Source organism: Poecilia reticulata, chromosome 6, assembly GCF_904066995.2.
Source record: "Poecilia reticulata chromosome 6, P_reticulata-male-v2, whole genome shotgun sequence".
In the NCBI taxonomy this organism is placed as follows: domain Eukaryota; kingdom Metazoa; phylum Chordata; class Actinopteri; order Cyprinodontiformes; family Poeciliidae; genus Poecilia; species Poecilia reticulata.
The window spans coordinates 20,907,452-20,932,769 of NC_088835.1; the positions used below are offsets into that span (position 1 = coordinate 20,907,452).

The window sequence follows — 25,318 nt, forward strand, 5'->3', positions numbered from 1 at the left end:
GTGCCACGAAGTAAATATCAAATTTTTACTTTTGCAAAAGTAAAAATCGGAAGACGATGCATTAACATTAGCAGAAATAATAGCTCATTAGTAATAGCTTCTGCCCACATTAGCAGTAGCCTTTTCCCTAAAATAAGCTTTTTAGCAATTTTTTTGAATTTATTAGCCATGTTTAGTACACTGAATGGAGGAAGTCAATGTCAGACAACATGCTAATTATACCCCACATATACACCACATATTAGAAGATTATAAGGATTTGCAAAATTATTTACCCTTGTATTTTTATATAAACACATGGACCATACATTGCACAAGTGTATATATATATATATATATATATATATATATATATATATATATACACACCTGTCATCATGGAAAAATAATATATAATAATAAAATCATTTATAAAGATATTTTCACCCTGTGGTTTGTACTATAAAGTACCTATTTTTCATTTAATTTAACCAAATTAAATTTGAATTTTCTTCAAATGATTTTGAAGAAAATTCAGCGATTTTCTTCAAAATCGCTGAATTTTCACATTTTCCCATTCAAATGCTTAGAAGCGAAGCCGGTGAGGCAGCAGCGAGCTGAGCCTCACCTGGGATTGCGCAATCTCTCGATAACTGCACTGGCTGCCATTCTATGTCAACATGTCTTATAATTTTAAGTTTTTCACTGGACAGTATTAAGTTGCATAGGTAATGTTCGGTGTGATTTTACAAACAGTATAAAGTTGTGTTAATCTACATACAGGCTAAACAGAGGACTTGTAGTTTACCCTGTTGAGGAAAGAAACAAAGATGCAGAAATTAGACTGCAACAAGTGCAGCACACACAACTAAGGCTATGGTGAACACTGTATATGTGAGTGCAGGTCTCAACTGAACTTATGAATTCAGGGTGCAGGGAGTAAGCATGGTCCAAGCGGCTCTCATTCACAGATGCAGAGAAGTCTGTTCAGTCTTGTAGAACTTTTAACGTAGTTATCATTTTCAATGAGCGTTCCCTTTAGAAAAGATCCTTTTAGCCTTTTGAGATCAAAGTTATCAACCTTTAATAACCCCCTGTTAGGAGCTATAAACAACTTAATCACAATGTACCATCTCAGGCACAAATATTAGTTATATTTAGTTACTTTTTTTCTGGAAAAGTAACTAAATATGTTTTCATTTTCCATTGGACCTGGTAAGCAAAATAACTGTATCCTTCAAATCTGCTAATTATCACTCTCTCTGAGAATGAGTGGTTGTTTTTAAGAGAAATTTTCAACATAGAAAATATTTATGCATCAAAGTTATGATTCAGTGGACTGTTCAGTTTTCAGTACATTACATTCTCTACCAAAAGTAAAAATCTCTTAGTTTCTCCTTCCCATCCACAAATGTTTGATTTTAAATCCTTCTGCATTCACCATACCCAGGAGGTGGAAAATTAAAACATGTTTGCTTTTGCATCAGGCTTTACGAGGGCAACACACTCTCAGCTACAGTTATATAGCTCCCTCAAATCTAGAAACAAACATGATAATAATGCTTTTCTGGCTTGCTGTCCAATGTTAAAGTTTTCTTCACATTAAATGGCACAAATTGTAGTGTGTGCCAAAAAATGCCATAGTATGTAAAACCTATGCTAAGAGCAAGCTTAATTATCACAGGAGAGCCATATACACTTTGAGCACAGATTAAACGCAGTGTTTAATGACTGACTGACTGACTGACTGACTGAGAGTTAGTGCATCATCTGTTCAGGACTCTCCTTCAGCTCATCCATGCACTCTTATTGTCAGAATGTTGCTGCAGATCGCCTCATATCATTAATCAATTATTCACCAGTAGGCCGTTAATGTTTAATGAGTGAGGCTGCTGCGGTCAATTACTAATGAATTGTGGGCGTGGTGAGAAAGCTCAGAGAAGAAACCAAAAACATACCATACTCAGAATGGGTACATGTATACCTATGTGAAAAAGGCAAACACATTGTAAACAGACATAGATGATTCGTGCTTTCAAAAAATGTACATATTTAATGCTACTTAGATGTACTGCACTTGATAGATTTTGTTAAACCAATACACTTCCACATGATTCTGTAGAAATATACCTATAAAGACAAATATGAAGACACGCATTTAAAGCATTCCAGTCTGTCAAGTTGTTTGCAATTTCAACCAATTATGTTCTACCGTTTTGTAATAATCTTTTTTTTTTTCATCAAAGAAATTGATAAATTACAAAGACCATCTAAATTCTCATAAGTTGGCAGCAAACAAAGTTCAAGTGTAAAGCACCCCGGACAGAAGGTCGTTCACATGAGTTATTTACAAAGTGTTTAATTTGTGTGTGCATGTAAGAGTGAGTGTGTGTGTGCATACATTTGTGTCTGTGTGGGACTGGTGAGCAGATGAACAGTAGACAGGTCAGTGCTCGTCCTGTGAAGTGTGTGTGGCCTGCAGTCTGTTGGCCATGCCTCCGTAACCAAGATAATTAGAGACCAGCCCCCTGTTAGGAGCTATAAACAGCTTAAACACAATGCACCATCTCAGACACAAATTGTATTACTTTGTCATCTAAACTACATTAAGGACATTTAATACGAAAATATGTATATTTCTTTCAGATTTTAGTAGAACAATGAAAGACTTCCTCAAAGTACTAAAGTTATAGCATTTTTAGTTCACTGTCGTCATGTACTCAAATGCACGTGAATAAACAAAAACCTGCTGAAACTTTGAAATGTTATTAATTTATTTATTCCATTTTTTATTGTAGAAAAACCCTCAAATCAGACAAAAGCTCAGATAAAAGCTGTATAATGTTGATTATATAACTGACTTATAACCAATTATATTTGATCGCATTTATCAAATATAATTTTTGATTTATTCTGTTATCCATTTCTTTTTCCAACTTAGCTCAATCAGTTTGGATGAAGAGCTGCTGAGAGGGAAGTTTCCAATCCTTCTATCAGATTCTCAATCAGATTTGAGTCTTGACTTGACAAAGCCATTCTAACACATCAGTAGACTTTAAGATACTTCATTGTAGCTCTGGCTGTAACCCTAGGAGTTGGAATCCTGCTGAAAGTTGTACCCCAGTCTCAATTTTTTTGTTAATCTTTTGCAACCTCTACAAGGTTTTCTTCCGTTACTGCCCTCTGCCTATGTCCCCATTAACTCATATGACCTTTATTGTCTTTACTGAAGAAAAAGAAGAAAGCATCTTGGTGATGTCACCACCATGGAGATGGCGTTGTTTGACCAAATAACTTTCTTCTGTACATTTGCTGTGGCCCCCAACATGGTGGCTTGTGGAAAACTGGAAATGGAACTTTGACAAATATATGTCCAGTAACCTATTCTAAAGCATTGATGATCACATTCTCCAGAGTTTTTGGTTGTAGCACAATCAAGTGATTATGTTGCCTTCAGTTGTTGTATGTCAAGTCAAGTTTATTTGTTTTGGTTTATCATATAAAATGCCAAGAAGATTGAAGTTTAAACAAATGGGAAACAAACAGTCCAACTACTTTTGTGAGCCATTGTATTTTTTCTTTGGTCTCCAAAATAACAGACAAATGTATTGTTTGTTTCTAAAATAACAATTAATTCTTATGCCAGTGAAGAACTGAGGCAAGGGAACGTGTTCCATGCTGTTTTTCAGCAAGATTACCCAGAAATCCTCTTGCCAGATTTTGTGACACTTGATTGAGCCATGGGACAGATAAAAGAGGAAGCTATTTAACTTTGGAGCTAGTCCAGATAACCTTCTTAAAAACTCTGAGAGAGGATATTGGCTTTGATGGAAGCTACAGCCTCAGAGTGCACTTTTAATTAGGCTTTTCACAAAACAGGGAGGTATTTGTTTATAAAGAAGAATCATGCAGGAGTAACATTATGAAACCCATTCCTTTGCTATATTTCACACTTTGGGTTTTCTGTTGTTTCTAATTTTCAGCCACATTCTTCCTCATCAAATACTATTAACTAGAGATGTGCCGATCAGGTTTTTTCCTGCCGATTCCGACCACCCATGAGGGCCAATCACCGATACCGATCACATAATTATTATTTTTTTATCATAAACACTACCGGTTACATTATATGGAAAAAGGAACCATGAATTCACCTTAATTTAGACAAAAACTTGTTTTTAAAAACTTTTTCCAAGAAAAAAACAAAACAGACATTATGCAAATTGTACTGCTATCGGTAATACCATCTTTAACAGTCTGAAAACATATGAAGGCTCTGAAGAGGCTAAATAATGCAAAGAGTCTAAATAAAACCTCTCAATATTGCCAAAAAATTCAAGTATAAAACTTAACATTCAAAGGCAAATACAGGATCCATTACAATAAACAATCCTGAGTTACTGAATGAAAACTTCCTGATAGCATGGCGGCTAGCTGAATACTGCTAGTTCTGAGTGGCTGTTTCTGACTGAGCAGAGTAATTATGCAGAACAGGGAGGAGATCGATTATTTTGTCAGAGATTATCTGTCTCATGTTAGGACAGCGAAAGTTTTAATACGTATGTTAAATTTATTTTTTTTAGGTTAGATGCTGCAGCTTTAAGCAGAGGTTCGGTGTGAGTCTCATTGAACCTCGAACCTAGTAATATATTAGCGGCGCTCCGTCTGTGAAATATTACTACCTGTATCGCGTAGCAGCGGTTCAACAGCGAGAGCAGAACCAGCGTCTTACATCGCAGCTCGAAGACCTAAATAATTTTGCGGGTTATTTGTTTAGCTTTCTGACCGTCATGCTAATCCGGGTGAGTGTTTGTAGCTGCGCGCTGCTTTACCTGCTATCTGATCCTCCATATGTCTTTTTTACTGCAGTGAGCCTCGATGTAGCCAAACTCCGTCAAGTATGGCATTGTTTTTATGCCACATTAGATTCATCGTGTTGATGCATTTTGACCTGCTTCACCCCACGTGCTTCAATTTTCCACTGCAACAACCAAACTTCCCCATTCACTCAGTGCGTTATAGTTCCACATCTCTTAGGATTTGTTGCTGCGCGCTTGCGCAGTGTGAAGGAAAGAGAAGACCAGCTGCACAGGCAGGCTGTTAATTGAGATGCAGGTGATCGGTTTGTGTGATCGGCAACAAGAGACCGTGATCGGCGATCACCGATCATACACTTTTTCATGGATATCGGCCGATTATGATCGGTGGCCGATCGATCGGCACACCTCTACAATTAACTATAGTATTAGATTAAGCCTTAATCTAATCAAAGGCCCTAATCATTAAGGCCTTTGAAAAAGGGCTTAAAAAAAGTCTTGGGAAAAGTATTTTTATTTAAATTACCACGATGTGTTTGTCTCTGCTGTAACTGGGTGCTTTTTCTGTTTTTTTTTATTTTCTCGGTTTCAGCTGTTTGCCTCAACAACAGGAAATGATGTCAAGACCGATAGAGAGAAAACTAACAACAAATACTGATTACATTGCTTGAGCCATACTGTAGAGAAAGACAATAGGTTTTAAACTCCAGTTCAAAATTTCACGCAGACCTTTGGAATGACTGTTTTTCTTTTTGTAAGATTATCTGCCAATTAGATCATATTTGTTTGTGAAGTTGTGTAAATTGTCTCTTTACAAAACATTGAGAGAGATAATTGTGTGTTATGCAGGATTTTTCTTAAACTTTGTATGGCAAGTAGGTTATGGAGTTGGTAGAAGTTTAAAAAGCACAGTTCATTCATTGATTAACTGTATCAAGCTTCAGCTGGGTTGTTGATGACCAGATCCTTCAGGAGTCTTCCACATACAGGTCATTCTCAAAAAATTAGCATATTGTGATAAAGTTAATTATGTAATGATAAAAATTAAACTGTCATATATTTTAGATTCATTGCACACAGGGCCGTGCAGAGACCACTAAAGGGGCAGGTGCTCAACAACAAAAAAGGGCCCATCTAACCGCATTCTAGGACAGAATATTAGCAAAACCTCTCAGCTTTCAGAGTTTAATAAACAATGATAAATTACAAAATTGTGAGATACACAATCAAAGCTAACGAACATCTCTATATAGAGCATAAACTATGCATATGTAACATATTGTATTAGTAATTTCTTTCTGCAGGTCTACTTTGTTATAGGAAATTATTGCAATATTCAAACCTGCAATTTAGCAAGATATGTAGATCAGAGCTGGACCAGACATATTTTGTCTTTACAGAATTACACTATTAAAAATATAAACAAGGGCACAATGCAACCTTTTAGTGTACTGTAATCTATAAAAAAGAGCTGCCTGTTTGCTACACTTGCAGTGGAGATGAAGTTGGTCCATTCAGGAAAGCAGAGCTGCATCAAACTTAACGTGGAACTGCAGAAAAAAAACAAAAGCAAATATTGAATTGTTAATGCATGTCACCATGAGAAGAGCATACTGAGTTTTACTTAAAAAATTTAAATCACACATTTTTGACTCATTAAGTTAACTTTTTCTTTTGCAAAACAAACATATTTGCGCTTGTCAGAAATCTTTTCTTGCTATTTTAAGTTTTTGTTTGTGACTCAGTTTTGCTTGTGATTCTCACATGACGTCGTGGGCAGGGCCTAAAATCACAACAAAAGATTTCTGATGTGTGCAAATAAATGTTTATGTTTGGTAAAAATGAGTTATTTAATTTAAAAAGTCTTTTAAACATAATAAATATGTACATGTATATGAAATATGTACTATACAGGTCCTTCTAAAAAAAATAGCATATTGTGATAAAGTTCATTATTTTCCATAATGTAATGATAAAAATTTAACTGTCATATATTTTAGATTCATTGCACACCAACTGAAATATTTCAGGTCTTTTATTGTTTTAATACTGATGATTTTGGCATACAGCTCATGAAAACCCAAAATTCCTATCTCAAAAAATTAGAATATCATGAAAAGGTTCTCTGAATAAGCAGTTAACCTCATCATCTGAATCAACAAAGTAACTCTAAACACCTGCAAAAGATTCCTGAGGCTTTTAAAAACTCCCAGCCTGGTTCATTACTCAAAACCTCAATCATGGGTAAGACTGCTGACCTGACTGATGTCCAGAAGGCCATCATTGACACCCTCAAGCAAGAGGGTAAGACACAGAAAGAAATTTCTGAATTAATAGGCTGTTCGCAGAGTGCTGTATCAAGGCACCTCAGTGGGAAGTCTGTCGGAAGGGAAAAGTGTGGCAGAAAACGCTGCACAACGAGAAGAGGTGACCGGACCCTGAGGAAGCTTGTGGAGAAGGGCCGATTCCAGACCTTGGGGGACCTGTGGAAGCAGTGGACTGAGTCTGGAGTAGAAACATCCAGAGCCACCATGCACAGGCGTGTGCAGGAAATGGGCTACAGGTGCTGCATTCCCCAGGTCAAAGGTCAAGCCACTTTTGAACCAGAAACAGCGGCAGAAGAGCCTGACCTGGGCTACAGAGAAGCAGCACTGGACTGTTGCTCAGTGGTCCAAAGTACTTTTTTCGGATGAAAGCAAATTTTGCATGTCATTCAGAAATCAAGGTACCAGAGTCTGGAGGAAGACTGGGGAGAAGGAAATGCCAAAATGCCAGAAGTCCAGTTTTAAGTACCCACAGTCAGTGATGGTCTGGGGAGCCATGTCAGCTGCTGGTGTCGGTCCACTGTGTTTCATCAAGGACAGGGTCAATGCAGCAGCTATCAGGAGATTTTGAAGCACTTCATGCTTCCGTCTGCTGAAAAGCTTTATGGAGATGAAGATATAATTTTTCAGCACGACCTGGCACCTGCTCACAGTGCCAAAACCACTGGTATTACTGACCATGGTGTTACTGTACTCAATTGGCCTGCCAACTCTCCTGACCTGAACCCCATAGAGAATCTGTGGGATATTGTGAAGAGAAAGTTGAGAGACGCATGACCCAAAACTCTGGATGAGCTTAAGGCCGCTATCAAAGCATCCTGGGCCTCCATAACACCTCAGCAGTGCCACAGGCTGATTGCCTCCATACCACACCGTATTGAAGGCTGCAAAAGGATTTCTGACCAAGTATTGAGTGCATAACTGAACATAATTATTTGAAGGTTGACTTTTTTGGTATTAAAACACTTTTCTTTTATTGGTCGGAAGAAATATGCAAATTTTTTGAGATAGGAATTTTGGGTTTTCATGAGCTGTATGCCAAAATCATCAGTATTAAAACAATAAAATACCTGAAATATTTCAGTTGGTGTGCAATGAATTAAAATATGACAGTTTAATTTTTATCATTACATTATGGAAAATAATGAACTTTATCACAATATGCTAATTTTTTGAGAAGAACCTATATAGTACATATTTCTAGTACAATTAAAACCATTAAAAGACGTAAATTATCTGTTTACAACTGTGCTAATCTGCTCCTGTCAAAATTGAAGTTCACCTGGATTGCAAACCAAACGAATGCATACACCTTAATTTTCTCATAAAATATTAAAGGAATATTTATTTATCCCTTAACCCTATTAGATAAGATTATTTGTGTAATTATGAAGTAGGTACTTGGATTTTGTTCATATTTTGGCCAAACCCGCAGCACAAATTTTCAAATCTCACATCAAATGCCCACAAGAGAACTCCCAAAATACAAACAATGCTTATAATCTACTTACTTGTGTTTCTATCTAAACAACATGTAACGTCACCAGCCAAGTTAAATCCGAGTTACTAAACCTATTGTCTGACAGATACTCGGCACACTTCTGAGCATTCTCACTTCTCTGTTGCAAGTCTTCATCCGTCGTAAGGCCAGGACAGGACAGAGGACCATGGGAAATGAAGCGTGGTTAATTCTATTAATGCGAGGACACAAACAATCTGTGGGGAATCAAAGACTGAGGAAGCAAAATCCCAGAGGACCTTCTTCCTGTTGTTTGGGCTGGAGCAGTTCACCGTTATGAAGCAGACTGTTAAATTCCTCCGCATGCCCAAAAATATACACGCATAACAACTCACCAGTGGAAATAGTTTCATGTTATCAGGATGTCCGTGTTTATCACGCTGATTTCTTTCTTCTTTCTTCTTTCTTTCCTTCTTTCTTTCTTTCCTTCTTTCTTTCAATTTTCCTTCATTTCTTCCTTTCCTTCTTTCGTTTTTCTAACTTTCATCCTTTCCTTCTTTTTCTCCTTCTTTCTTTCTTCCTTTTTTCTTTTCTTTCTCTCTCTCTCAGTATTTCTATGGGGAAAGGCACAAAGCTCTCTCGCTGAGCGACCCTTATGGGACAAAGCTGGCTTTCTGGGCTTTTTGCATATATGCATGCCATGCAGACAATGAGGCCTTTATTAGAGCGGCCAGCATATCCGCGCTGGAACGGCAGGGACCAGGGATGAGCTCCTAGAAAGCCGTGATTGACAGTGGGAACAGTGAGAAGTGTGCACGTCTGTGTGTCCGATTCCCACATCCACTTTCTCATATGTGTGTGTGAGAATGTGTCACAGAGGTGTGAAGTGGAAGCTCTTACCCGTCTACTCCTTCAGTGAAGTAATCAATATCTTTCCCCGCAGTGTTTCTCCATGCCATATGGTGTCCTGCAGGACATACATTGAAAACATCTCAGCCAAAACTTCCTGCCACAAGACATCTGCATACATAACAGACAAAACAACACGCCAGGGTCTTTGAATGCAATCAAAAAGGGACCCTAAGCAAGTCCTCACATGGTGTATGTCTAAGCACTTGAGTAACTTTTACAATACATAAATCAGGCCTCTAGTCTGAGTGTTGGTCTGTATGTAGGTGTGTGCGTGTGTCTGCGCGCGTGCGTGTGTGTGTGTGTTTGAGATTGTGATGTGCATTTGTGCTGAGCAGAGAGAGAGAGAGGATGCTCTTTGACTCAGTCATGCGTGAAGAGGATTTTCTGTTCAATAGCAGCTTCAAACTTGCATACTTGCATCCTAATGAATCTTTGAGCATAATCATACAAACTGAGTACAGATGTGCAGATGTGTGTTTGCGCATGTACACACATTTACGTGCTTTTGCATATAACACCCACAATGATCACTTGAGCTTCTTGTTTTGGTTCTGATGTTAGCCAAAATGTGGATGCAGAGAAGGGAGCCTTTAACATTGCTTTGCAAAATTTGTCAAACCACTTAAGCCTTTTCACATTTTGATATGTTACAAACACAGACTTCTCTTTATGTTAATTAATTTTTATTCTTTTTGTACTTCTGATCGTGTCATAACTGTGGAGTGGACGGAAACTGCTACGAGGTTTTTAACATTAAAAAAGTATGGCATACTTTGATACACTTAAAATGCCACATAGTGTTCGGAGGTCACTTGACTGGGCCTATGGTAGTTGTGGAAGAGCTGCAGAGATCAAGAGATCAGATGGAAAAATTGACAGAACAATTATTCATAAATTTTACAATTTGTGCTTGTATGGAAGAGTGGCAAGAAGAAAATCATTGTTGAAAGAAAGAAACAAGAAATTATGTTTGCAGGGTGCCACACTCCAAATAGGGGAGTGGCCACACGAGACCCTGGGCACACGAGACCAAACTCTTTTGACTTCTTCCATACCACTATGTACAGTGGAAAGCTAACACCGTATATCAACTAGAACCTGCACCATGCAAATAAAACACAATAGTTGTAGCATTATGCTGTGGAGGTACTTTTCTTTAGCAGGAATTCTGGCTGGACCTTAAAGTTCCAGTATGTAACTTACAGACAGTATGTCTTTTACGTTATCATATAGTATTTCCTAAAACTGTTACCATGTTGTGACAGCATAACATGAAACAGTTGATCTGTGGAAAAAAAACCAAGCTCCTCTCTGTCCTTCCTGTGATCCTACTGTTATCTGAAGAAATGTATTGCTTCCAGTCAGAAACAATCAATCAGCCAAGAGGTAAATCTTAGCACTGTCAATCACAGTAAGCTGCTCAATGCTCTAATGGAAGAGAAATAACTGACTGTTCCAGGATAACTGCTTATTAATTTGTTCATCGGCGGTCTTGCTAACTAGCCTGATCATTCACAGCAAGCTGCGGTATGGGGAGCTAGCTCTAGCAGAGAGCAAGAGGGGGAAGTTGTGATCAGCGTGTACATAAGATTGATTGATGGTGCTAAGACCCTCCTCCTGGCTTTGATTGGCTGTGTCTGACCGGGAGAAGTGTATTATTGCAGATGGCAGTAGGACTGTAGGGAGGATTATTGTTCTCATGTTAATGACATAACAGTTTTAACAAATATGTAAAAAAACATGTTCATAAAGTTACATGGAACAAAATACATTCCAGCTCCGCAAGAAAACTTTTTAGAGGATGCAAAATGACTTGAGACAAGAGAAGAGGTTTCCCTTTATACACAATAATAATGGAGCCAGAGCTGACAGAATGGTTTAGGAAAAACCATGTCAGATTTTATGTTCAGAATGGCTCAGAATGGATTGACTACTTTGGCCTTAATACAGTTGAGAGTCGGAGGCTAAATCTGGTTACTGGGGTTCACAGAGCCTCTCCATCCAGTTTGACTGAGTTTCAGCTATTTTTCTAAGAAAGATGGGAAGACATTCTGGTCTCTGGAAGTGCAAACGCCTTCATTTATTATAACGGTGGTTTGACAAATCCTTGACTCGTGGGGGATGAATACAAAAGCACACAACTGCTTTCTTTGATAAGCAAAAAATAATTAAAAGCAATGCATGTCCTTCCGCTTTAAAAATTATTCTACTTTGTATTGGAGATCTCTGAATGTGATCAGCTCCAAAGCTGGATATTCCTCTCATCTGAGGAACACAGCTGTGGTCTTGAAATGTGCTTGACTTAGTTGGAGCATGGACAGCATGCTTAGTGCAGTTTTCCCACTTATTTTTCTACTGACCCCAAAGAATGTAATAATGTGTTAAAACATTAATGGAGCTTTTGCTTCAAGCAAAAAAAAAAAAAAAAAAATGAATAAGAATGTCTGGTCTGCTATGCAAGGACGCAGAGATGCTGTTGGATTCAGCACCTCACGCATGTAAGATATTCACCTGCGGGAGCATCTGTCTGACAGCCCCCCACCCCCTTCCCTCTTTTCGCACTACATCAGTCTTGGACCTTACTCACTAAGGCTTGAGTTGTTGTTCTGAGAAGTAAACATGTGCTATGGGACGTGAATGGCTAAGTTATCTTTTTATCCAATAAAAATGTCTTCTCGCTGGATCGATTGTTGTTGCTAGGAGACTGAAGCATCCTTTGGCAAGGGGCTACATCTCTCCACGTCTGTTGTTTCCCTCCCGTCTCCCTTTCTCTCTCATTTTTCTCTCTCTCTCTCTCTCTATCTCTCACTCACTTTCTCTATACACCTCGTGCACGCGAGTCCTCTTACACGTGCGCTTGCACATACACGCGCACGTCCACGGAGCTGGCGCGCTGAGCAGTGGCGCCCATCCTCTCCCTCAGTGCGACTCCTCCGAGGGATCAGGAGTAGACTAAGTCAAACTTCCAGAGGCTTAAGATTTGTGCGCAACCCTCGAAAAGGATTGAAGTCCTCAAGGTAGGTCCAAAAATTTTACACATTGCTCACTGGCGGGCTGTTGTGAAGCAGTATAAGATTACAGGTTAGGGGCGACAGAGTGCAGAGGAAAAATTGACAGTCCGAGAGCGTTCAAGTGCGCGTCAGCCATCCGTTTGGTGGGGAGCAATTGCTTTGAACTTTGCGCAGGATTTGAACACCCAGTTGTTCTGCACGCACGTACTTCTTATGCTTTTCATTTAATCAGATACAGATAGCGATCTAGGGGTTGTGATAGAGAGGTGGGGGGAAAAAAAAAAAACAACAACCTCGAAGCTAATATCTGCAGGAGATGGAGGATAAAGATAAAAGGGGGCTGAACAAAGAGTCTCTGCAGTTGCGTATTTTAGTTACACCTTGAAGTTTTTTTGGGTTCAGAGAAACAGCTCTAAGGCATGTCCCTCAGCTTTAGGCGTCCCATAGGGAGACAGGGGAGGGGGAGTGCGCTTCTAAAGGCGTACAGGTGGATCAGAGAAGCGGATCAGCTAACTGTTTATCAGCAGCATTACTCTCCCAACAGCCGCCCCGCACCTTGCGCCAGAGGACAGGCGCATGGACCAGGGCTGCAAAATGTAGCTGTCCTGATGTGATTTTTGCTGACTTTGGACAAGGACTCCTTAATGCACGAGCAAATTCGTGGTTTCCATATGCAAATGTATTAATGTAGCAAATACGTGAACTTAAAGGCTTGAAAACACATGTGGTCCATAGTGATTCCTCCCAAACAAACCTTATAATTTACCTGCAGTGGGAGCATAGGCGTAAATCCCGGGGGGTCGGGGAGGGACAGGACCCCCACAATCTTGGAAAAGTCTAGAATTGTCCCCCCCAAAGAAATCATGAAAGAGACCCTTGTATTTAAACAATAACAATATAGAAAAGGCAATATAAACAAAGACCGAAGTAAATCTGCCATGCATCTAAGAAGAAAAAAAAAAAAGAATTAATTGGCTGGGTCCCCCCCCCACTAATGTTAGAACAATGGTTCAGTCCAAAGTGAAGGAAGAGCAACAGCTGCGCTGTTGAATGGTAGGTACAGGCTCCGTTAGAGCCGCTGAAGTGAGGAGCTAGCTGTTGGTGTGGTTGTGCAGCACTAACAAAAAGCCCTCCAGTAAGTAAATAATTAAAGCAAAAGACATGTAACACGTTTTATTTACTTTCACTGCTCAATAGGAAGAAACACATTGGCAATAAACAGTTCGTTATTTCATTACTTTACCTGAATCATGAAGACTTCACACTGCCACCTTATGCCTTGGAAATCAAAGCTAGCTAAACTGCTACATTGCTTTCATAGACTTAGCTCCTTTTTCTGTCTAAGGTAGCCAATATTTAAATTATATTTAGCTCTCTAACTCTTACTTTAATAAGAATAATTTGTAACTGGAGGGAGCGGCTGAGCGTTAGCACAGCTCTGTATGGGAGCCGAGAGCAGAGGGGCTTCTGCAGCTGGCAGTAAAAAAAAAAGTATGCCTTTATTTCTTACCATCTTCAACGTAGAGCCTTTAAAACCACAAAATAAAATCTGAATATTTTTCTAGAAAACTCTGGTGCTGACCTTTAAGTTTAAGTTATGATACTTCGAAATATTCAATTCCTACATATTTATAGGTTTTAACATGACAACCCCCCGCCCCCCCAAAAAAAGTGTACAGCAACTCAAGTATTAATTTAAATAACACATGACTTGTATTGAGAACCACTGCAATGCATCAGTATTTATGAGGAATTTTATTCAGTGGAGTTACTTATTAAAACTTGTTTTTATTTAGAGCCTTATGTTTTTGTAAATGTGTAGCAGAGATTAGATCTGTGACTCTGAACCAAACTCATAACTAAGCAACATTTGAATCTTAGTTTGACTTCTATGGGTCTAAGCAGGTTGTTTACTGAGAAAAACACTTTTGTTATTCATTGCTACTTACTAGTCATTTTTAATTGGTGCAGCTTGAACAAAAAAAATGTAAACCACATTTTACTGTAACTTTGCCGACCCCCCCCCTAAAATTGCTCTTAAAAAATGTCCCAGTTTATGGTCCCCCCCAAAAATGAGATGATATCTACGCCCTTGAGTGGGGGGTAATCAACTTTTATATTCTCAAATTTACCTGAAAGTATGCAACTGTTCTGGGTGAGCCCATTTGTTTGCATTACACAATTGTCTTTAGATATGTTCCACCTTGTTCCACCCATGTAGATGCTAATATTTTGATCAGCTTCAGCTTTTTCTGAGTGAAGCTGCCAGCTTAGGCTGAAATCACACCATTTTTGTTTTGCTAAAACAGTTTTGCAGTAAGACTTGATTATGGGAGTGGTGCAAAATGTTGGAGAAAAAGGTCGGGATTGACCTTTTTTGACTATAGCAAAAAAGGTTTAGTAGAAACAGATTTTTTTTTCTTTTTTGTGTCTATCTTTAGCAAAGAGTGAAATAAAGACATTTAATTAAACTCAATTTCTGAAGCTCATTTCAATAAGAAGAACATGTGTTAGTGTGTTTTGTAGCATTATGAATGAAATCTTTGTATTTTCTGTTTGTATTTTAGGGGTAGGATGAGCAAATTATGCATGTGTTTTATATAAATGTACACCTTGCTTATATTAAATTAAAACTTTCCTTAAAACGATTTTAAAATACTTGTATTTCTAGTTTCAATTTATGCATTTAAATATTAGTTTATTGTCGTACCTCTGATTTCGTGCTTTGAGTCACACCGAAATACATTTCAGTGTGTGCAGGCAGATGTTAAATGAATGTCCTTACCTGGTTGTGTAACTTGTTGAATAATCCATTATTTTTTTCTTAAAAAAATGTTTTTTGTGTGTTTTTGTAAGGGCTGTGGTGGGTGTTTATCTGCACTGTGTGGTCAAACATGGTGTAGCAGTCAGAGAGTTGGAGCCATGCTGAAAACCTGGTGGCCTTGTCAAAACTTGACGTTTTAGCGTGTTCAGTGATACATGTGTTTTTTGTGTTTGCGTGTGTGCGTATGCTTGCACATATGTCAGTGTATGTGCCAGTGTGTGAGCTGAAAAAAAAATCTCTTTTATATTGGCAGCTATACGTACTTGCTTTTGAGATTATTCATCACTGTGTATGTGTGTGTGTGTGTGTGTGTGTGGGGGTGTGTGTGTGTGTGTGTGTGTGTGCGTGCGCGCGCGTGTGTGTGTGTGTGTGTGTGCGTGTGTGCGTGTGTGTGTGTGTGTGTGTGTGTGTGTGTGCGTGCGTGTGTGTGTGTGTATGTCTGTGATTACATGAGGAGAAACGGCCTTGTAGGTTTGATACGGCTTCTTTTACTGGACTGCGTACAGCACAGTACCCAGCATTTTACAGTATTAATACCATGCATGGAGTAGTACACGTTTTGTAACACTGTCACTTTTATTTTATAAGCTACTTTGTATAAAGAGGGTTTAGACATTATTTTGTAGGATATGCAGGATAAATGAGGTAGCTTTACCTGAAAGGCTTTCTTCCATTACAGCCGGAATTGAAGCATATTAGTAATGTCTCTATTCTATTAAATATGTGTTCTGACATTTCATTGTGTCATCTAAGTTTAAAATATTCTGGTAAAATGTCAAGATCTCCCTTTTACTATACCCTGTACATGTCTTAAAGTGGGCTTAAATCCTAATAAAATTGTGTGGAAAAACTGAAGTCTTGCAGGAGCATGACTTCATGAATTATTTTTTCATGTACTTATTTGAGGTGTCTGAAATCATACTTTGGTTAAAAACTAAAGTGTTTTTAATTTAAGAAAAAGAAAAACCATACATATTTGTTTTTAAATTATGATATGTGAATCCCATTCTTTATTTGGTCAAATTAAAAGTTGAAATAAGAAACGAAGGTAGTTTTCCTTGTATTTGTCACCATACTCAAAAGTCACAAACTGTCATTTGTTTCTTTACATTAGGCTGTATTAAAGTTGAAAATCAAACCAGGTTTTCTCACATTTTATTTAATAACATATGTAATGAAAAGTGAGTTTTTTTAGTATTTCAGCAGAGGATAATTGATTCTGTGTGATTTCTAAAGCCTTTTGTTAAACCTGCCATGACAACAGTGACAGAGAAAGGACAACAAATCTGAAAGCACATATACAATCCATCAGCAGCTGTGCCATTGTATGTATCATTCAGTAATAATCTAATTTAAAGGTTAAGTGCCACTGAGAACAGCTGAAGCTCTACAGGTGTATCAAAGGACTGATTTAGAAGCATTTTATGCCACTGTCCATTTTACTAACTTTATAAAAGCTGATTTTTTTAAAGCATAGATAAAGACCTGAATTGTCTAGAAATGTTTATGGAAACATATATGTCTTTTTTTATTTCTTGTTCTTTTTTTTTCCAAAGATGAAAACATGGGGTCACACACCAGCTTAGCCAAAAGGACTCAAATACACTAAGAAAACAGGTAGGTGATTATGTTTCCCCTTTTCTAAAAGCATGAACTGAACCAAATCTGGATGGATTTCCTGTTCCTTTTATCATTCAAAACAAACTTCTTTAACATTTTTAGGGGAAACAATTTAAGTGGATGTTTCAAAAAGGATTGCTGTTTTGATTGTAGTTCTGATATTGACTGATTGCTTAGAATAGATATAGCTACACTTACTTTTGAGAATGCTAAGCTGTAAAACTACTTCTGAATTATTGCTCAATGATTTTTGCAACATAATTTTTTTTTTTTTTTTTTATCAAGCCAATTTTGACTCATCCATATCCTTGTATCGCCAGGGAGCCAATTCAAGCTATATCATAATTACGAGATAGCGATCTCATAATGATAGATATTAGCTCATTATTATGAGATTGTGGAGGCCTGCGCCGTAGGAGGCCTCAGAGAATGCTTTATGCAGACATTAGTCAGAGAAGAAGCTAAGACGCCCCTGGTAACTCTGGAGGAGCTATAAAATGCACAGTTGAGAGTGACGAATTTGTTGTAGAGACATTTATGTTTTAGTCAAAGACCCAATTGCACTTTAGTTGTGATGTCACAAATCTGATTTGCTTTTGAAGGCAGCAAAAACAAAAGAAAAGACAAATAAATCATTTTATTAAGACATAAATTGTGATTGTAGTTTCATAGGACATACATGTGAAAATAAAGTGAAAGAAAAAATGTGCTCTGACCAGATCAGACATTAAATTGACCTTATTGGCCTACACTCAAAATGCAGTGTGTGCAAAACTTAAACTGTGCAGATTACTTTAAACACACTAGCCCCTCCTTGAAACACAGTGGTGGCAGCATCATCCTGTGGGGATGCTGTTGTTGGGCTGAAACAGGGAAGCTGGTCTGTGCTGGTGAAAAGATGAAGCTACATGGAAACCCTAAATGAAAACCTGTTAAAGGCTGCAAAAGTCTTGAGACTGTGCTGCCACAGGTTAATCTTTCAATAGGACAATATTACCCTAAAAACACAGCCACATGTATAATATGATGGTTTAATCAAAGCATGTCTGTTTGTTAGGGGGATTGGGCTAAGGTTAAAACTTTAAAACTGTATCAGGACTTGAAGAATGTGATATGATGTTGTATTTTATGAATTGGAAAGGGACAAAATTTCAGTCTTGAGGTGGACATATTTCAAACAATTAGGAGCTCAACATCACTGAACGCTGGCTCTAAAAAGTGCTTGTAACTTCTTTTTACTCATTCCAGAAACTTAGAAAATAAATAAATAAAAACAAGACACTGGTTACTGGAGTCAAAAAATGCAGCAAAAAAAAAAAAAATCACATTTCTATTTGTATGTATTTTAAAACACTCAACGGAAGATTTTCTTTTTGTATAATTTTTTTACAAAATGTTTTCATCTGCAGTAAAGGTATTGACCTCAAAGAGGCAAAACACACTCCATACATTTTTACATTTTATTCCAAAATATTTGAAAAACATCTGAACTTTTCCATCTACTTTACCTTAACAACATACTTTGTAAAGGACTACACATAAAATGCCAATAAATACATTGACTGTTGTAATAGTAAGATTGAGAAAGTATGAATACCTTTGCAAAGCATGATAAGATAGAGATGAATACTTATTCTTTAGTTGAAGGGAAAGGATATTTTATTCTGAAAAAAAGTGTCTTTGAAGGCTTTTCCTTTGAAGGCCAAGTTGAAGTTCTTGGTTTGCCAAGTTTTTATTAAAACACTGTTGCTGCACTCTACATGTTCCTTACACTGTTCTGCTCCAGTGAGGAAACAAGGAGGTGTCTGGAAATGACTGCTGTTTCCCACAGCTCGCCTCTCATCATCCACTACAGTCACAACATACACTGAGCTGCACACGCAAACCCACACAAAACATTCACACATCCTGGTTTGCGTGCACACACACGCACACATGCACAGCATATGCATCACAATGTCTGTTCGGTGACACACTCCTGTTTCCTACAAGTACAGACACTCACACATTCATCCGTCCGCTCAGGGGATGAGGCAGTGAAAGGGCAGTGGGATGTACAGCTGTGATGGTGTGTGTCTATGACAGATCAGACTCTTTAATAAATGATGATCTGGAGGAGGGAAAAATGTGTGAGTGTGTGTAAGAGTGTGTGCGATGGTGAGATGGATGGTGAAAGGTGCTTTTGTGGTCATGATTTGAATATTATCAAGACAAAAGCTTCCACTAAAAGTCAACGAGTGCATCTTTTAGCAATCCCAGTTCTTAATAATGCCTAGCGGGACACCGATGAGACAAAGATCCTACAGTTGTCTAATATTTGGAAATTTGAAATACAACCAGCACCTAGAATTTCACTTTGTGGAATTTTTTTGTATTGTTTTTTCTTTCCGTCATAGTGTGACAGTTTGTAGCAGAGAAGAGCTCATATTGTTTTAGTAAGCACAACACCAACAGTGTGGGTGTCCACATCTTTCTCAGCAATGTCAGAGGTTACGCAGTTGCACATTAGATGTTTGATTGTTTTATTCATTGACTGAGTTGGTTTATTTATGTCATAACTGATGAAATTACCTTTAACACAAGTGATTACATTACACTCCATCAGCTCCAACTCTCTCCCCACTTTAGATTTGACAGCAATTCAAACCGCTGCAGCACACAAAGTATGTTCCTGATCAACAAGTAGAAAATAATGGCTACATGTAAATAAACAGAATTTTCCACTAAAGTTTTAAGACCTTTTATGTCCATTAAAATTTTCTGTAACAGTTTTTTCCTCTAAACACAAACACCCTTTTTCCCACGTGACTGATAGATTAAAAGCAACAATTGCCCTTTTAGTTCTCCTTCCCTGTTGCATCTGGTACAGTAAGTACCCTGGATATTCGCTGCTAATGAACAGGTCGAACCCTCTCCATCAGACCGCTCAGCTTTTCCTTGCTCACTGCTGTGTGGGCATCTGCTGCACACTCAGGAACTGCATGTGAGCTGTGAATGTCACTGGGAAGCAATCAATGTAGTTTACAGTATTTAGAAAAATGCTTAAACTGTAATTAGAACTTTTTATTGGGGCTGGACAGTTTAAACAGTTTTATTTTCAATGTGAAGTTGTGTTTCTAACATGCTATAAGACACTGTTATGCTGGTTGAAATAAATACAATGATTCTGGGTTTTAATGTGCAGGGATGCCAAAGGTTGTTGGAAGAAGAAATAGGCACATCACATTACATAATCAAAATCATAAAAACAAGTAGGATCACTATAGGATCTTTGTCAAAATATTTACCAATATTATCAACGTCGCAAGATCTCCTAATATCATACTGCTTCCCACTCTTAAGTCACAAAGAAGCTGTGAATAATCACACCTCTTTGAAAATTGGGGTGAGTTTCAGTAGCCTCACTCAGATTAAAATACTGTCTGGCCTTTACAGTCAGGCAATCACTTCAACAGAACCAATGTACAATGTGAAGTAGACTAAGATCTCAAAAAATTAGACATTGTCCCCCGAACAGTAACCACAGAAAGAAAGTTACTGACATCTCTCAGTTAAACAATCAATTTCTAACCTTCTGGAAGATCCGTGAACACATGCAGAAAACATGGAACAATGGAAAAGCTTCCCAGGACTAGCAAGCCTACCAAAAATAACTGCAAAAGTGCAACGATGACTCATCCTGCAGGCCATAAACAAACAACAAAATCTAAAGTACTCCAGGCCTGATTTTAACAAAAAAATCTACTCACCACCAGAAAATCCTGACACATGCAGCTGTCGACTAATTTTAAGTGCACATAGATTGTGCAGCAGGATAATTAATAAAAACAGACCCACATTTTCAATCTGAATGCCTTATTAAAGGAGCAGCCTAGTCAAAGTCTGGACATTTTTTTCTAGTTGAGACACTGTTGCATGATTACTTTAGACAGCTTACTTCTCTTAAGAAATTAAACTATCATTTAACTGTTGTATCCAGCATTTCAAAGGCATTTTTAAAAAAGTTTTGTACAGCCTTTCCTTACCTTTTTGTTATTATAGGATATTTAAAACAAAATTCAAACCATTTTAAAATGTGACAAAGGTTTTCAAATGTGAATGTGGTTAAAAAAAATCTATGTAAAGGCATTTATTTTCTTTTTTTTACTAAAATTATTTCTTTATTTCTTTTCTGCTTAATTACTTCTTGGGATTTCTGCATTGAATTTTCAGCATACAACCTCTGACATCTTCACCAGAAAAAGATTTTTGTTAGAAGGAATAAAATAAGTAGTCTTGACTGTGGGATAACACTTTCAAAACCAGTTCTCTTGTCTGACTTGGAACCAATAAAAGGCTTTCTTCTTTAGTTATAACCATCCAAGATTTTTTTTAGCAATATAAAATTCTCTGTTGCAAAAGAAGACTTGCAGCTGGATGTTTCTCAGGATTTACCTAGTAGTAAAAATACATTAACAAGGTTTCCCAGTAAGAGCTGGGACCAGCAGTTGCACTTTGTCAGGTTGAAGGCAGTTGGTCACGACCTTACTGTCGGGACTGAAAATGATGCTGTGTTGGCTCCTTGTTTCGTCGAGATTAATTCCCGGCTCTTCACTTTATTTTATCTCGAATCGCCATGTTCTCCCAACAGCACATTTTCTTTTCAATTACAACCCTAATGAAAAAAGATTGCTAAAATAATTCAAAGAATTTGCTTGTAAAACTCAAAACATTTGGAGAGAAACAGCTCGCTTTTATTTCTCCTTTAAAGCTGCTGTCATATGAATCTTAAGTTGTAGATGTGGTGTTTGCATAGTAGCTTACTCTGTAATTAAGGAAAGTCAGTTTTCCCTCGACTGAATTTAACTTTTATGAAAATTCTGAAAAAATATGCTGTCCCAAAACAGAAAAAAGGTATTTTGTTCACAAATATTTGTTCAGCTAAATTGGCAGACATATTGATCAAACAAAAATCATTTATCTAGAGAAAGGTATTAAAAAATGGCTTATGCTTCAACATTAAGAGTTAACAGTCAATAATGCACAGTTTTGTCTTCATTATTGTGTAGTGACTTGCGTAAATACAATAAATACCAAATTAGTAAAACGAATATTTATAAAATTAATAAATGCTGTAATACATATTACAAAATCTGCATGAGCTCTTTTCATCATAACTAAGAAATGTTTATATAAATGAAGAACTATTATTTACATTTCCTGACAAATGAAAAGGCTTAGGTTCAAATTAAAACTACAAGCCGTTGTGTTGTGGCTTAAATATGACTGTTACAACTAAATAAGAATATGAAAAAGTGAAATCCAGGAATAATGTGGAGTGCAAAGTGGAAAATACATTATTTAAATTCTAATAATTACAGAGCAATCACTGCAGTAATTGGTTTTTACACATCACTACCTAACCTGAATCAACCCAAAACAACCAACATTGTTTCTGTCTAAGAGGCTTTTGTGTCCACACAAGCCGATTAAATGCATTTGTGTAACTTCCTCAGATGACTATGGTCACCGTTCTCCATTTCCCCTCCTTTGTAAGTGCTCACTCCCATATATCAACCTGAGAGATGACGGACCAGCGTGTGTGTGAACATAATTTAGGTAGTATGCGGTGGGACCTGTAGCATGGCAAGGTTGACTGATGTGTCGCGATAACTCCCAGGGTCATTACATGACAGTTAAGTTGATAGATTCCATCCACAGAGGGGTAATTCTCCATCTGACAGGCTTGCCGTCTTTTACGATGATGAAATGTGGTCCTGATGAATACTTCCACACATTTCACCACCACTGGTCTGTTTTTAGGCTGAACAGACATTTCTATCCAAGTCATGTCAAATGAGTTGTGGATCATCAAAACTTAGGGAATACACAGTGTGAGGAAAATGGAGACAGAAACTGTTCTCACTCAGAAAATCGTCAAGATAATGCCTCGTTATGCCACTGTGGCTGTACTGTGGTTATTCCTGCCGCAGCAAACATAGACAGGCTCTCGGATCAGAAATTTGTGGTGCAGAAATTTTACGCCCTTTAAATGAAATATGGAAATAGCAAGAAGTTCAAAGTTGTATACAATATATAAAAAAATACCTGTATAATAAGTACAGGCCATGCTGTTTATTCCTAAGCTTTTCTTCTCCTATTTTCCACAGTACTTGTCACAATATTTGTTGTTCGTATTACATTTTGTGGCTTTGCTGTGATGCACTGCATTTCAAACTTACTCTGCTAAGTATGTAGCTATCAAATTTTTCAAGGATGTACAGAATGCCCTGATTGGTTGAGGGTATTCTTTATTTGGAGCAAATAACTAGATGACCTATTGCAGAGAAACAGAAGAGAACTCCTATTTTTTATTTGAAAATATACCCAGAGCAGAAAATTCCGATCTTACCAAAATTGCAACTCTTGCGGAAGCTTGTAAAAGAAACAACAATTTTAGAAAACATTCTGTTGACTCACAACAAAATAAAAAAGATAAATATGCCTCCTATTAAATCTGGCTTAAAACAAATTTCAGAAAAGACCATCATAAAGAGTGTAAAACATGGTGGTGGTAGTTTTATGGTCTGGTGCTGCGTTGCTGCTTCAGAACTTGAACCACTTTTTGCAATCGTACACCTGTGAAATCTGATCTCTAACAGAAAATCCTGAAAAAGAATGTCCAGCCATCATTTTATGACCTTAAGCTCAAACACACTTTTGATTCAAAGCCATAGGTTCACCCCTGAACAGCTCAAACCAATATGAACAAAGTCTTCATCTACATCACTGAATCGTCGAGGCGGCAGAGAATGCAGTGTTGTCCCAAGTTGACTGCATCATTTGCTGACCTGTTTGCCCACTAGTCAAATTGCTGCAGGTCCACCAGGGGGCCTGCCTTCACACATTTCAACACCAGTTGGATTTCATGACCGCTGAAGTCAGAGCAACAATCCTGTAATTATTTAATCCTGTGACGGTGAGCTTTTTGGGGCCTGGGAAAATGGTGGCATGCTTGAATTGAAGCAGGAGGGGACCTCACACAGCTCCAGAGACTTGTAGGGGATCTGAGTGAAGATGAGGCTGTCAAGCAGAAGAGGGACATACTATCAGGTCCTGGAGCTTTCTTGGTGCTCTGTTGCTGAAAGAGCCTATTTATATCTTTGTTAATGATTTTTAGTGTAGGCAGGGCATCAGAGTGGAGGGTGTTTGAGAGTTGCAGATAACGCTTCTTTCTAAAACGGGGTTATTGGTTTCAAAAACACCCACGTATGCACAGGGGACCATTTTCAGAATTTTTTTTTTCATTCACACAGAAACGCTGAGAACGGCCCACAACACTGTTTTCACTTCCCAAGACATGTAAGTGGCACCAAAGACGGAAAATGGGAAATGCGCATAAAGCATTCACACGAGGTACACGATAAGCATGACAAGAAAACAAGACTGGCAAATTACAAAGTGGGGTATTGAAGAACTTTTTGCAGTAGTTTTGCAGCAATTGAAGCACAACTACGAATATGTAATCCACCATTGTTGTTGCTGTGTATTATGCGTAGGACACATTTGGGGTAAGAGGTCAGGTTCGATGTCAAAACGTCACAAACACGTGAGGGCAAAATGTTCACTCTGGAACCCGTTTTTTTCTATACCTGTTTAAAGGCCATTTCCATGGCAACACAGGACAAAAATGTTTAAGATAGACATGTGGACTGTGTGGGAATGGGCTGTAGGATAATTGGTTGGAGGTGTGAATTGCTGGGGTTTTTTTTAAACCATATATCACACTGTGGGTTTATGGGCATCTGTAGCCAGCGATGTCATTCAAGCTTCTCCAAACTGCTGCTGGGTCGTTAGCTGAGGAGCTGTTTTTTTAATCATGATCAGAAAATTACCCAGTTGATTTGTTCATTTCTGCTTTTGAGTGTATACTACAACAGTGTATAGGACGATCACTAATTAAGACAGCTTATTTTTTTTCCAAATACTGCAGACATATTAGCTCATCAAAAAGTCGATTTTTTCACAAGGCCATGAATGCAGCATAAAATGAATTACTCCACACTTGCTTCTTAAAAATAGTAATTAAGATATTAAAATAAGGTCTTAGAAAGAAATAGATGCCCTATATCTGACTACCTTCAAAGAGACATAAATCCCATCTCAAGTTGAAGTCAAACTTGTGCAGAGCATGTACTTCTAACATAACATAACCCCATAGCTGTTTATCGATGCATGTCTGTACATGCCAGCTCTTCTTCTCACCTTTAGTGAGGAGAAAAGGCTTAACCCAAATGCTGTCTCATGCTTCTCCACGTCATATGCTGATTGCGGAGTTGTAAAATTACATTGGAAGTGTTTTAAGTCAAAACAGCTAATTGAACATTAGTGAG

The 25,318-nt window shown here is 37.8% G+C and overlaps 1 protein-coding gene and 1 long non-coding RNA gene across 7 annotated transcripts in view; one reads left to right on the forward strand and one right to left on the reverse strand.

Annotated features, from left to right (window-relative positions):
• Nucleotides 1-5,967: 5,967 nt before the first annotated feature.
• LOC103465996 (uncharacterized) lies at nucleotides 5,968-12,019 on the reverse strand. Its single transcript, XR_014087907.1, has 2 exons — nucleotides 8,975-12,019; nucleotides 5,968-6,346 (listed from the first exon to the last, which is right to left on the reverse strand). It is a non-coding gene; the product is annotated as an uncharacterized LOC103465996 (long non-coding RNA).
• Nucleotides 12,020-12,383: 364 nt separating this feature from the next.
• Nucleotides 12,384-25,318, forward strand: part of grm3 (glutamate receptor, metabotropic 3) — a 45,732-nt gene continuing 32,797 nt past the window's right edge. For 4 of the 6 annotated variants that reach the window (XM_081608141.1, XM_081608142.1, XM_081608144.1 and 1 more), the window contains exons 1-2: nucleotides 12,402-12,508; nucleotides 16,883-16,943. The gene's annotated coding sequence lies outside the window, so the exon portion shown is untranslated. Of the gene's footprint in view, nucleotides 12,509-16,882; nucleotides 16,944-25,318 lie in introns of all 6 variants that reach the window. The other 2 variants (XM_081608143.1, XM_081608146.1) reach the window with 1 other exon arrangement.